Source organism: Hylobates moloch, unplaced genomic scaffold, assembly GCF_009828535.3.
Source record: "Hylobates moloch isolate HMO894 unplaced genomic scaffold, HMol_V3 SCAFFOLD_9, whole genome shotgun sequence".
NCBI lineage: Eukaryota > Metazoa > Chordata > Mammalia > Primates > Hylobatidae > Hylobates > Hylobates moloch.
The window spans coordinates 73,028,304-73,044,203 of NW_026652284.1; the positions used below are offsets into that span (position 1 = coordinate 73,028,304).

Here is a 15,900-nt window from a genome sequence, read left to right on the forward strand (position 1 = left end):
GATGGTTTGTGTCCTTTTGGCATATCACTGTCCTTTTTTAAGAACCTGTTTATTTTCTGGCACATAAGGTATTTACGGTTTAGCATGTGTTTTCTCTGCTCCTGCACTAGAACCTGCCATTTCTCTAAGGGGCCCAGTTCCCCTTTAGTAGAGAATGTTTTTTAGAAAGCAAGATCTGGGGACAAGATATGCTCATTTCTAATAAACTGATACTGTTCACAGGCCTCCTAAGTTGAGAGAGCTAGGAAATATATGTATTGGTATGAGCTCAGTACTTCCAATTTCCAATCCAACATCACACAGCTCTCATTCTACTTTGCCCTTTCCACATTTATATTTGTAGCTTTCCTATCTAACATTAGGAAACCTGTCAGACATTATTATCAATGTAAAGTTTTCATGTTTAATTTTTTGTATAATATTTTATAAAACAATTAATACCTAATATTTCTAAAATTTGTGAGTCACCTATGAAACAAAGAATAAGAACCGATTTGAATTAAATCTACAGAATAACCTGTGCTCATATAGACCAACTTGGTGATAATGGTAATATCAAATATTAAATACCCCACAGAGATCTATCACCTTATTTTACACCTTATAGACATATGCTGCATGCTATGGCGAGGAAAATGAGACTGTGCTTAAACCAACCACACCTACTACTGAAGCTGGCCATGGGGTCTATTTCTCCTAAACATATGACTGTCTGCAAAAGGGGTAGATAAAAGAATAAAACCAGTGTTCTTTGAAGATAAGGCATAAAGATTCTAGAAAGAAAAGTAAAAGCATCATTCCTATGTGTAGCCACATACTGTATGTTTACATAGGTATTTATACATTTAAAAATATAGCTTGTTTATATCAGATTGCTAACATTCAAGATATATATTGTGAAATCATGTTTCTGTATATTGATTCATCACTTAATCTAAGGTTTAGACACAATGATTCTCACACTTCTGACTATAAAATACACAGATAACATATCACTCACTGAACCTCCTTGATCTATTTCAGCGGCAAGCATCGCTTATGCTAATTTTTAGTCATTTCTATGTGTATTATCAATTTCAAGTAATTAGGTTTCCAAATTCAACAAAAAAATCCTTAAGTGACTAGGGTAAGTCACTCAGGTCCACACAGAGAGAGCAGGAGAGAAAGTGTGAAAGAAATAAAAACCTCTATTGTTTTTGTAATGGTGGCTATTTCAATGGTGAATTGAAAAAGTAAGTTCTAGTTTGGTACATGGATAGTTTCCTAAAGACATTCAATGTTTATCCCTTGACAAAAAAAAGAAAAGTAGGGTAATGTACCAGACAAGAAGGCATAAAACCTTAGCCATGTCTTTTCAATGAAAGACTAGATGACATTGACAAAGTCAATCCGTTTCCCTTCTTACACAATTGCTAAATTCTCTTCCAGTTTAAAAAACATAGAATACATAAGCATATGTATCAGGCTAAGGGTAATTATTTTCATGCCGAGAAACACATCCTTGAATATTAAGACAGAACTAACAATAAGTACATAACTTTTAAGCATATATACCTTAAAACTGATGGAAATTATGTGCACTGAAAGAAGCTTAAGTATATAAGAGGAAAACAAAGAGCTCAAGACAACAATAAGGAGGCCCTTTATGGAAATTTTGCTTCTAATATAATAGTTTCAAAATGCTGTATGACTTATTTAAAAGAGCTTTATTAGTAATTAAATGTCAAAAGTATAAAAACAACTGGTATATATCCAATTTCATAGAAGTTGTACTAAACACATTCATTATATTGAAGTCCCAGGTGATTATAGCATTAGCACTTTGTTAGTATTTGCAGACTGCTAGTTTTGAAACAGATTGTGGTATTATAACGTATATTTATCAACTATGATGCAAATTATGCTTTTAAAATACCACCGAATTTTTCCACTAGAGAAATACAATAAAGAATTTTGAGCTTAAAAAATTGAGAAAACAATGTGGAAAAAGGTTAATGGAAATAAGCACTAGGCTATTAGCTAATATAACTCTACAATGTAGAAACAAATAAATAAGTAAAAATAGATGGAACAGTACAATACGAAAAAGCATAAGTAGATTTCCTGTTACAACGGATTGATGGAGAAAAGAATTTCCCAAGGTAAACTGAAATACAAACAAAAAACTAGAAGTTCTACTTTGTGCCAGCTTTTTATCTTCCATCTCCTATTCCCTAATTCCCACTCTATCAAATCTATAAAGCCTTTCATAAAGTATTTCATTTAAAAAGATGTCAAAGTTCTGCTTGATAGTTAATTGTTGGCCTTTTTAAGAGTATTCAGTCTCACCAAAAATAATAAACAAAGAAAAGCTAGCAAATGAAAATATGAAAAATATGATTTTAAATAAACTGTTCAAGAGTAATAAAAGATTCCAACTTGATCAATGTTGTGAACTACAAATATTAAAACACTTCAACAGCAAATGTTTAGAAATTATTGCTAAAATAAAATAATCAGGGTTTTGGTTAAAAGCGTGTTCATTCTGTGAAAATTTACCATCTACATATTCTGTTTTGTGCATGTTTCTTTATGTACAGTATTATGCATCAACAGAAAGTTTTGAAAAATTAGTGATGTAGCTAAAGTGATAAGTAAGCACAAATTAGAAAAGGCAAAAGATTGAAAAATAATGAACCAAAAAGGAAATAATAGAAAAAGAATAAAGTCCTTCAAATTACAAAAAGTCATAAACTAAAAGCAATAAATAATTAAATTAAAAAAACAGAGTCAAAAGGGATGATCAACATAGACAAAAACTGAGCCTTTTAAAAATAATAACATGGAACAAACTCTTGTCCTGACGGAATAAGAAAGAATACACAAACAGTATTAGATATTTTAAAAAATGACTCAATATTCAGCAGAGATTAACATTATATAACAAGATTCTATTAAAATTGCCATATCAATAAATTTAAAAATTAAAACACATTTCTTAAAAAACAGACTTACCAATAGCAGCTGAAGAAGGTAGAGATCAAATAGAATAAAATTCAATGGAACTATAATTTTTTTAAGTCAATCAATGTTTAAAAATCTACCCTTAAAAAATAAGACACGGCCGGGCGCGGTGGCTCACGCTTGTAATCCCAGCACTTTGGGAGGCCGAGGCGGGCGGATCACGAGGTCAGGAGATCGAGACCACGGTGAAACCCCGTCTCTACTAAAAAAATACAAAAAATTAGCCGGGCGTGGTGGCGGGCGCCTGCAGTCCCAGCTACTCGGAGAGGCTGAGGCAGGAGAATGGTGTGAACCTGGGAGGCGGAGCTTGCAGCGAGCCAAGGTTGCGCCACTGCACTCCAGCCTGGGCAACAGAGCGAGACTCCGTCTCAAAAAAAAAAAAATAATAATAAGACACACACACACAAAACAGGTAAGATTAAATAGTCAACAGGGAAGTTTTATTAACCATTCAAGGAACACATAATCCCTACAACAAGCTTTATAAGGTATATAAAATATTAAACTATTTTGAAGCCTAAAAATTGGCACACTTCTCAACTCATTTCATAAGGCTAACAGAATCTTGAAATGAGAACAAGGCAAGATCATTATGAGAATGAAAAATTACAAGCCAATTTTACTTATGAACAAAGATATAAAAATCCTGAACATAATAATTAGACAACCAAATCCAGTATGTATAATCATAATGATAACATTTTCCATGATGAAGCTGGGCTAATCACAAAAATGAAAGGACAACTTAACATTAGATATTATCTTAACAGTATTCTTCTTGTTAACTGATTAAAGGAGGAAAATACTGACAGACCTCAATCAATACAGAAAAATAAAAGTTACATTCAATACCCATTCATTATTACAAGGAGAGAGAAGGAAGAAAGATAGAAGATGAACAGAGGGAGGCAGGAAGGAGAAAGCAAAGGAATTTAGTAAATAGAAATAGAAAAGAACGTTTTACCCTGTTGATGCATAGGCAAAGAGACAAAGCAAAGATTATCCTTAATAGAGAAAAATTAAAAGTTCTCTTTTAAAAATCATAAGCAAGACAAAGACATTGTAGTGAGACATCCAGACAGCACAGTGAGACAAAAGGGGAAAGAGCATAGGGGATTGGAAAGGAAAAAGAAAACATTATGATTCACAAATAATATGACTCCCAGGTGGCAAAGTGGAGAGAAACTACAGACAAATATTTGAATCTGTATAAAATTATTTATAAGAGCTCAGCCAGGTTATGATATATAAAGTTTATATATAAAATTCTAATTTAGCATAGCAACAAAATCCATAAAGCAGCTATAAATACTATGGCATACCTCTAAAAGTATATGCATGACTACTTATTGAACTGTTATAGGAGCTCAGATTATTACAATAAGGTAAGAATAGTAATTAATAAAATATTTGAGGGAGCAATGTGGCAATACCCAGTAAAATTAAAATTATGTACATACAAGAACCATTAATCAACTGCTAGTTACATGAACTAGGGAAACAATTCTATATGTGCACAAAAACACTAGTAAGTACACTCACTGAAAATGTTTTTAATAACAGCAAAAAAGAAAAATAAAACTCTGTATGTCTACATAATTTATTCATAAGTGAAATATAAAGCAATTAAAATGTGTGAACAAAGACACATTTATTTATACACTTACAAAACAACTTAAAACATGACAATCAATAGTCAATATTATTTAGGGAAAAATATACCTATACCAACACACACACACATGCACCCAAATGATAAACACCAAATGCTGTGGTTATGTAGCAGGAATGAGGAAGTACAATTAAGATCGCTTGCACAGGGTTATTTATTTAATCAGATTTCTTGACAGTATATTGCTGGGTCTTGCTTGTTTTACCCAGTTGAAAATATGTGTTTTAAATGTACAATTAAGATCGTTTTATTTAATGTAATTATCGATATGTTTGCATTTATATCCATCATCCTACCATTTATTTTCTATTTGTCCCATCTGCTCTTACCTCATCTTCTTTGTTCTTTTTAACTTGCTTCTTTGGGATTAATTGAGCATTTTTTAGTATTTTATTCCATCTTCACTTTTATTAGTCATTCCTCTGTTTTACATTTTTAGCAGTTACTAGAATTTATAATACATATTATGTAACCTTTCATAATCTATCTTCAAATAATATTATACTACTCTACATATTATATAAGATCTTGCAACAGTAAACTTCCAATCTCAACCCTCTATCTTTTGGGATATTATTGCCATATATTTCACATCTACGTTTTTATCAGTATAAACCATTGATAATATTTTTGCAGTAAAGAGTCAACATATCTTTTTCAACACCTTAAAAATGATACAAATGCCTTTTGTATTTACCTACATATTTACTATTTCCAATATTCTTTGTTCCTCGTGTGATGTTTCATTTTCCTTTTTTCTGAAGAATTTCATTAACATTACTTGTCGTGCAAGTCTTTAGGCAACAAATACTCTCAGCTTTTGTTTAGAGACAAAAACTTTTATTTTGTCTTAATTTTTGAAGAATATTTTTCTTCAAATAGAATTCTAGGGTTCTAGGGTCACAACTATTCTTACAGTACTTGAAAGCTAACACTCCTTTGTCTACCGACTGGGATAGTTTTGTGGAACAGTCTTCAAACTTATCTTTAGGTTTACCTTCTTATATTTTAAAATTTTTAATTGATATATATATATATATATATATAGGAGGTGTACAACATGATTGGATATATGTATACAATTTGTAATGATTATTACAATCAAATTAACTAACACATCCATTACCAACTATTTTAAATTTATGTTTAGTTTATATTCCTTACCCATACTTGCTACTTTTAATGATTTTTGCATTATTGTTTTCACCAATTTAATTTTGATGTGCTTTGGTGTCTGTCTGTCTACTTTTATACTAGTCAGGCTTCTCTGAGCTTCTTAGATGTATCGTTTTGTAATTTTCATCAAATTTGGAAAAACTTCTCACATGATTTCTTGAAATACTTTTTCTTTCTTCCCCTGCCCCTGCCACTATTCTGAGACTACATCTACACATATATGAGACCATGTATTGTCTCATAACTAACCAAGGCACTGTTAATTTTTGTTGGGAGGGGCAATTATTCACTCTGCCTTTCATTCTGGATCAATGTTACTGCATTATCTTCAAGCACACTGAGCTTGTCTTCTGCAGTGTCCTATCTGCTGTTAATACCATAAAGTGAAATTTGTAACTCGAAAATTATACTTTTCATCACTAGAAGGTCCTTTGATTCTTTCCATATCTTCTATTTTCCTCTTATGTTAAGGTTTTTCTTTAAATATTTAAAATTATAATAACTGATTACATTTTTTGCTGGTAGTTCTACCAAATCTGTCATTTATAGATCTATTTCTATTGACTGTTTTTCTCTTGGTTATAAATCACACTTTCCTGCTCTGTGGCATGACTAGTAATTTTTACCAGATAATGGAACTGCAATTGTTACATTGTTTAATGTCTAATGTTATTTTATTCTTTTAAAACATTTGCAGCTTTTTGTTGAGAGGAGAAAGAGAGTTAAAATCAGTATGGTCAGGTTTTACTTAAGTTTTTTCTAGGTTGCATCTAAGCAACCTTTAATCTAGGGATATATCAGCCTACTTCTAAAACATTATCCGCAATGGGGTCTCAACTAAATGCCCTGGTTGATTATGAAGACATGCCATTCTGAGTGGTCCAAACCTTAATATCTCCCCACTCTGTGTGAGCTCACAGAATTGTTTTATTTGTGAATTTGAGAGAAGCAAAGGGGCTAGAATGGCTTGACCCAGCAGGGTAAACAGCAGCTCCACACAGCCAAAATGCCTACCCAATGACTCCATATGGCAGGAAGACTCCCAGCTTCATGGATGTCAGAGACATGAAGGGATATCAGAGAAGGAAAGAAGCTACGCTGGCTTTGCCCAGGAAGGTAAGCAATGGCTCCACACAACCAAAAAGCTCACCCTACAACCTCCCCAGGCAAAGAGATGCCCTCCTCCACAGATCTCAGAGAAGCAAAGGGGCTATACCTATTTGACCTGGGAAGGCAAGCAGTGTGGCTCAACACAGCCAACAAACCCACCCTACAACCCTACTCAGGCAGAGAGATTCCTGCCTCTATGCATTTGGGAGAAATGTAGGCACTAGTCCTGCTTGATCCGAGAGGTCAAACAGCCACTCAATTCAGCCTAATGCCCATCCCAGGGTACCACACACAGAGGGAAGCAAACCCTCATCATGCATTCCTAAGGAGCATAGCCTCAGGTCCCACCTGTCCAGAGAAGCAACTCCACCTAACCTTGCAGCCTGCACCCTTGCCCAACCGCAGATCCCAAATAGCAGAATTACCCAGCCAAGGAATATGTCTTATATCTGGGCTAACCAGAAGCCACTGCAGTACCCAGCCAGCAGCTCCACCTAATAGGAGAGCCTGGTCAGTGGTCTCACCAGTCAGCAGAACCCAGAGAATAGCATTATCTGACATCAGAGAGAAGGTAGTGGCCCAGCCAACTAGAGAATACATAAATTCTCTTCAGGGTCATCACCAGCTGACCCTTCATGAATCACAGGCTAGACAAAATAATGAAATTCTATCCACGTCAAAGAACTCCTGTAAATGTGAGAAGTGAGGGCGGTCTTCTCAAATGTACAGACCTATCAATAATCACCTTAAATGTAAATGGATTTAATTCTCCAATTAAAAGACTTAGAGTTGCTGAATAGATTTAATCAAAAAAAAAAAAAAAAAAAAAAAAAGACCCAACTGTATACTGTCTGCAAGAGAATCACTTCACTGTCAGGGACACAAACAAACTGATAGTGAAGTAACACAAAAAGATATTGCATGCAAATGGAAAGCAAATGAGAGTGGAGTAGCTATACTTATATCAAATAAAATAGACTTTAAATTTTAAAACCAAAAAAGAGACAAAGAAGGTCATTATATAATAATAAATGGGCTTTTCCAGCAAAAGGATGTAATGTTTGTAAATATATATGCACCCAACATTGGAGCACCCAAATAAATAAAGCAAATATTAGTAGGTATAAAGAGAGAAATTGACTCCAACACAATAACAGCACAGGACTTCAACACATCACTTACAATAATGGACAGATCATGCAGACAGAAAACTAACAAACAAGCATTGAATTTAAGCTGCACTCTAGGCCAAAAGAACCTAACAGATGTTTACAGAATACTCCAACCAACTGCTGAAGAATATACATTCTACTCAACTGCACATAGAACATTTCCCAGGATAGATCATATGTTAGACCCAAAACTAGTCTTAATAAATTTAAGAAAACTAAAATAATATCAAGTTTCTTTCTGACCACAATGGTATAAAAATAGAAATCAATAACAAGAAGAACTTTAGAAACTTTACAAATACATAGAAATTGAAAAACATCCTTCTGAAAAATGAATGGGTCAATGAAGAAATTAAAAGGGAAATTTATTTATTATTTATTTATTATTTATTTATTTATTTATTTTGAGACAGAGTCTCATTCTGTCACCCAGGCTGAAGTCCAGTGGTGTGATCTTGGCTCACTGCAACCTCCGCCTCCTGGGTTCAAGCAATTCTCCTGCCTCAGCCTCCTGAGTAGCTGAGATGACAGGTGCCTGCCACTATACCCAGCTAATTTTTGTATTTTAGTGGAATATTTATTTTGTATTTTAGCATCCCTCTTGGCCAGGCTGGTCTTGAACTTCTGACCTCAGGTGATCTGCCCACCTTGGCCTCCCAAAGCACTGGCATTACAGGCATGAGCCACTGCACCCAGCCAAAAGGGAAATTTAAAAATTTCTTGAGACAAATAAAAACAACACATCGAAACCTATGAGATACAGCAAAAGCAGTTCTAAGAGATAAGTTTAGAGCAATAAATGCCAGCATCAAAAAAGAAGATCTCAAATAAACACGATAACATTGCACCTCAAGGAACTAGAAAAATGAACAAATGAAACTTAAAATAAATAGAATGAAATAAAAATCAGAGCAGAAATAAATAAAACAGAAACTTTAAAAAAATACAAAAAGTCAACAAATGAAGAGTTAGTTGTTTTTTGCAAAGAGAAACAAAATTAACAAACTCTTAGCCAAACTACATTTTAAAAAAAGAGAAAAGACTCAAATAAATTAATGATGGAAAAGAAGGCATTGCACTGAAATCACAAAAATGCAAAAGGTCACAGGAGATAATTATGAACAAGTATATGACAACAAATTGGATAATGTAGAAGAAATGGATAAACTCCTAGAAACATGCAAGGTACCAAGATTGAATCATGAAGAAATAGAAAATTTGAACAGAACAATAATAACTAACCAGCTTAAATTAGTAATAGAGTCTCTCATCGATGAAAATCCCAGGGCATGATACCTTTCTGTTGAATTCTACCAAACATTTAATAAAGAACTAATACTAATTTTACTAAAATTATTCCAAATAATTGAAGAGGAGGGAATACTTCCAAACTCATTCTATGAGGCCATAATTACTCTGATAATGCAATCAGACAAGGATGGAACAAAAAACGAAAACTATTCTGATGATTATAGATGCAAAAATCCTCAACAAAATACTAGGAAGAGCCCATATCATTAATTATGATCAAGTGAGATTCACCCCAGGATACAAGGATGGTTCAACGTATGCAAATCAATAAATATTATACATCACATTAACAGAATGAATGACAAAATCCACATGATCTTTTCAACAGATGCAGAAAAAGCATTTGACAAAATTCAACATCCCCTCATGATAATAACTCTCAACAAATTAGATGTAGAAGGTACGCACCTCAACACAAGGCCATATGTGACAAACCCACAGCTAATATACTGAATGTGGAAAAGTTGAAAGCTTTCCTCTAAGATCTGGAACAAGACAAGGATGCTCACTTTTACCACTTCTATTCAACATAGTACTGGAAGTCCTAGCCAGAGAAATTGGGCAAGAGAAAGAATTAAAAGGCCTCCAAGTTGGAAAGGAAGAATTTAAATTGTGCCCGTTTGCAGATGTCATTATCTTATATGGAGAAAATATTAAAGATTCCACTAGAGCTGCAGGATTTGAATTCAACATACAAAAGTCAGTAGTATTTCCTCTTTTTTTAGACAATATAGCTCCGTTGCCCATACTGGAGTTCAGTGGCACAGTCTTGGCTCACTACAACCTCTGCCTCTGGGTTTTGAGCAGTTCTCCTGCCTCAGCGTCTCAAGCAGCTGGGACTAAAGGTGCCTGCCACCACACCTGGCCAATTTTTTGTATTTTAGTAAAGACAGAGTTTCACCATGCTGCTCAGGCTGGTTGAACTCCTGAGGTCAGGCAATCTGCCTGCCTCAGCCTTCCAAAGTGCTAGGATTACAAGCATAAGCCACTACGCTTGGCTGACAAAAATCAGTGGTATTTATATATACTAAAAGCAAACTATCTAAAAATGAAATAAGGACAACAATCTTATTTACAATAGCTAAAAAAAAATGGGACACTTAGTAATAAATTTAACCAAGGAGGTGAAAACTCTCCACAGTGAAAACTATTTTTAAAAACTGATCAAAAAATTGAAGACACACATAAATGGAAAAGTATTCCATGTTTATGAATTGGAAGAATCACTATTGTAAAAATGTCTATACTACTCAAAATCATCTACAGATTCAATGCAATTCCTGTCAAAATCCCGATGACATTCTTCATAGAAGTAGAAAAAAACTATCTTAAAATTCATATGGACCCAGAAAACACCCTGAATAGCCAAAGCAATTTTGAGCAAAAAAGAACAAAGCTAGAGGCATCACATTACCTGACTTTCAAATATACTATGAAGCTACAGTAACCAAAACAGCATGGCATTGGCGTAAAAACAGACACAGAGACAATGAAACAGAATAGTGAACCCAAAAATAAATCCATACACTTACAGCCAACTGATGTTCAACAAAGGTGCCAAGAACACAGAATAGAAAAAGAGCAGTCTCTTCAATAAATGGTTCTGGGAAAAGTGGACATCCACATACAGAAGAATGAAGCTAGATTCCTATCTCTTGCCATATACAAAAATTAAATCAAAATGAATTAAAGGCTTAAATGTAAGACCTGAAACAATAAAACTGCTAGGAGAAAACAGGGAAAACACCATATTGGACACACATTGGATTGAGCAAGGATTTTTTTGGGTAAGACTCCAAAAGCACAGGCAACAAAAGCAAAAAATAGATGAATGGGATTCTGCTAGAAGCTTTTTAGAAGAGGAAAAAGCAGAGGAAACAAGCAATAGAGTAAAGAGAGAACCTACAGAACGGAAGAAAATATTTGTAAACTATGCATGTGTTAATATCCAGACTATATTAGGAAGTCGATCTACTCAATACAAAAAACCCCCAAATAATCCCATTTTGAAAATGTGCAAAAGACCTGAATAGACATTTCTCAAAGGAAGACATACAAATGGCCAACAGTTATATGAAAATATCATTAATCATTAGGAAAATGCAAATCAAAACAACAAGACAGCACCTTACACCTGTTAAAATGGCTATTATCAAAAAGATAATTAAAAAGTAACAAATGGTGTGCATGTGGAGAAAAGGAAAACTCTTACACACGGTCGTGGGAATGTAAATTAGTACAGCCATTATGGAAAAGAGTATGAAGGTTCCTCAAAAAAAAAAAAAAATGCAACTACTATATGATCCACCAATCCTACTGTTGGATATATATTCAAAAACAAATAAAATCAGTTTGTCAAAGAGGTATCAGCACTCCAATGTTTATAACAGTACTATTCACAATAGCCAAGAGATGAAATCAACCTAAGTGTCTATAAACGAATAAGTGGATAAATAAAATGAAGCATATATATGTAATGAAATACTATCCAGCCATAAAAAAGAATGAAATCCTGGCACTCATGGCAACATAGATAAATCTTGAGGACACTATGTTATGAGAAATAAGCCAGGCACAGGAAGACAGCTACAGCATGATCTCACTTACATGTGGAATCTAAAGAAGTTGATCTCATAAAAGCAGAAGGCAGAACGGTGGTCAACAGAAGCTAGCAAGGGAAAAGGAGGTGGGTACAGGTAAATTTTGGTTAACAGTACACAGTTACAGTTAGAAGGAATAAATTCTGGTATTCTATTGTAGATTAGGATAACTAAGGTTAACAATATTGTATTGTATATTTTAAAATAGACAAGAGAATTTTGAATGTTCTCACCACAAAGAAATGATAAATATATAAGGTGATGGATATGCTGGCTAAATGCCCTGATTTGATTTTGCACAATGTATACATGTATTAAAACATCTTACTGTACCCTATAAATATGTATGTTTATTATATCTTAATAAAACAAAGTTAATAAAAAAATTAAATAGATAATGAGTGCTAACTATGGTGTAGGTACTGTCAAAGGTGTATTTACATATGACAAATAATTTTTAAAGAAGCAGAACAAATGCAATCATTACCCATTATCCTATGTTGGGCCCAATTTATGTATCTCACCCAATTCACTACATACCGGACTTTCAGTCACTTGCCCAATGGACAGCACTGGCCATTACCTTCAAGTCATTTTCCAATACCACTGATTGATGTGGCTTTCTCTGTAGTGAAGATGAAGGCACAGCCCTATCACCACTTTCACAGCAACAGCAATATCTACACCCTGATGCATGGAAGCTCAGTTCCTCCTGCCACCTCCAGATTCCAGTGAAGCCACAAAGCATATGGTGTAGGATCTAACTTCCCCAACAATCGCCTACTGGGGTCAGGGGACATAATCTGAAAGTACAGGGACAGTAACATACCATAAGGTGAGCTTTGACCAACGTGAAATGAGAGATAGGAAGACGTTGGCAGATAAATTATTTTTCTTCCTCAATCTAACTGACTTGTCCTGTACAGCCTGTCTGGAGATGCTTCACATGACTAAGCAAGAGTCTGTGTTTGCTCGTGCAGCTGTGGACAGCTTAGTGACCAACTTACATTTGTTTTTTCCTCCTTATGTACTGTATAGGTATGTATATAGATACATATTTGTTCAAAGATTATATGCATGTGCAGGCATGGATATTCATTCCAGTTTTAGCATGTGCCCCAAGAAGTAGCTATATGTATTAAATTTAGGATATAAAATACAGTTAATTATCAATTAACTTATTTTAAAAAGTACTAAAACATGTCCAGAAAAAAAGTAGCATTTCTAATTAAAAATAGAAGCAAATAATAGAAAATAAAAAGAAAAATATATATCTTAACTTAAATAATATAACTAAGAACTAAAAATAAATTTACTTTCCCAGTGAAAATATGCTCTGGGCAAAAAAATAAATGACTAAAATATCAAAATGGAAAATTAGAAAGTGGTCTATTTAATAACAAAGGCTAAGCCTTAATGAAAGTCTACTACATTTCCTAGGATACTTTGATGATATATAGAAAATAATGAGTAAATTATTTCTCAAGTGTGATATATCTAGGAAATAGATCAGTGAAACAAAAAGAGTAATATCACAGCATACAAACAGAAAATTCACATATAGATGGAAAAAATCACAGTTTACATTGCATTCATGTTTAAAATCAAACATTACTTTTTCACATTTTGAAGATTTCCCCCCCTAAATATGGAAAGAAAAACAAGCCAGAGCTTTAATATAATATTTTTTTCCAACCTGGAACAGCTGCAAAAAACAAATCTTGCTGGAGATAAGCTTGGTTATAAATATCAACATTCCCTTTAAATAAGGGAGTCCAGTTTTCATACCATCTGCCTCTTTCTAAAAGGGAAAAAGTATGAAAAGCATAAACCAGGACATTCCCTTTCAAATAAGGCATTTAAAAATGAATGTAATAAAAAGGCTATGAACTACTCTGAACCCCTATCTTTAAAATTGCCCTATTTAGCTCAGATCAGAAAATGGGATGTTTTGAAAGCAAACAACTTTTATTCAATGAATAAACTGCCTAAAGCAATTAATATTTTTGTGTTGTTTTCTAATTTTTTCACATTACTAGCCATAATAATATTCTCTGATTGAACCATATTTCTCCTTTATGTGTCATACTCCCTACCATTTATTTTTTATTTTTTATTTTATTTTACTATTTTTTTTTGAGACAGAGTCTCGCTCTGTTGCCCAGGCTGGAGTACAGTGGCACAATCTCGGCTCACTGCAAGCTCCGCCTCCCTGGTTCACGCCATTCTCCTGCCTCAGCCTCAGAGTAGCTGGGACCGCAGGCGCCCGCCATCACGCCCAGCTAATTTTTTGTTTTTGTATTTTTAGTAGAGACGGGGTTTCACCGTGTTAGCCAGGGTGGTCTCGATCTCCTGAACTCGTGATCCGCCCACCTGGGCCTCCCAAAGTGCTGGAATTACAGGCGTGAGCCACGGCGCCTGGCTCATTTATTTTTTAACTACATGTGTCACTTCTACTTTTTCTAAAAGGTTTTTAGAGCCTATTCTAAAGACCTCCATGTTATCTCTAACAGTACAAAAATCTAGTTATTAAGAGATTAGACTTTTCTTTTAATACAGATTCTATCCTCTGCAAAAATCCTTCCTATGCCTCTCTCAACAGTGTTTTATATATATATATATATATACACACTTAAGTTTGGACTTTATCTTAATGCCTTGTTTCATGGCCAGGTATGGTGGCTCACGCCTGTAATCCCAGCAGTTTGGGAGACTGAGGTGAGTGGATAACCTGAGGTCAGGAGTTCGAGACCAAGCTGGCCAATATGGTGAAACCCTGTCTCTACTAAAAATACAAAAAATTAGCTAGGCATGGTGGTGGACGCCTGTAATCCCAGCTACTCAGGAGGCTGAGGCAGGAAAATCACTTGAACGCAGGAGGTGGAGGTTGCAGTGAGCCGAGATTGCGCCATTGCATTCTAGCCTGGGCAAGATGAGTGAAACTCCGCCTCAGATTAAAAAAAAAAAGCCTTCTTTTTTCTTTTGCCCTTCACTGTTTTTCATTCTTTAATGGCCTTGTGATTGAACATTTAATTTTTTCACTGTACCACATAATTACTATTTCAATAATGAAGCCCATAAACTACATTCATTACTTAAGTCTTTAAAATATTCACAAGAAAGAATTAATTAATACAAGACAGTTTACCAAATAGAGCAGTCCAGAGGGTGGTACTGGTTACATCTAACGTAAAGGAATATTAAGTATAGTAACACTGAGATGACTTGAGGGATGGTAGAAGAAAAATAAGACAGGAAAAAAATGGTGTCTTCTATTTTAAAAATATATGTGTTTAGTCAATTCCCTGAATTACAATGATAGGATTCTGAAAGGCTACTGAAACAAATGCACACAGGGAGCCCTGACATAATTAATTCTCCTTTTCATATTCATTCTCTCCCTTATTCTTTTTCTCATACACATAAAAACACACCCATATACTGCAAACAAAAAGAACAAACCTGAATTTTTAATCATGCATTTGTAGTAAAGGCACAAAGATTATGCTTAAATTTGTCCTTCATAGGAAAAATACATCCTAGGACCATTTTTTATTTTTTAATTCACTTTTATTCTGTTTTAGCTATGGACCACCTAGGTCTGTAATCATAGAAAACAAAGTTGCTCTACAAATGGCAAATGACATTTAATTGCTTACTGGGAATGCTGCATCTTCAGTAAAGAGGAAGGAGAGAGAGAAATTTCGCCAGAGTAATGGTCAACAACATTTAATCTCTAAGTATTTAAAACAAATGATCATTTTACAGCAATCAGTATTTCTTCCTTTTCATGATTAATGTAGATATTATGAAATGAAATAAACAATGAGATTATCATTTCATTGCAACAATGAAT

At 34.1% G+C, this 15,900-nt stretch overlaps 1 protein-coding gene across 12 annotated transcripts in view; it reads right to left on the reverse strand.

Moving 5' to 3' along the window:
- TRIQK (triple QxxK/R motif containing) overlaps positions 1-15,900 on the reverse strand; it is an 86,130-nt gene that overhangs the window by 52,850 nt on the left and 17,380 nt on the right. Inside the window, exon 1 of one of the 12 annotated variants that reach the window (XM_058444492.1) lies at positions 2,995-3,015. The exons of the other annotated variants lie outside the window; for them this stretch is intronic. The gene's annotated coding sequence lies outside the window, so the exon portion shown is untranslated. Of the gene's footprint in view, positions 1-2,994; positions 3,016-15,900 lie in introns of those variants that run through there. 12 annotated transcript variants of the gene reach the window in all.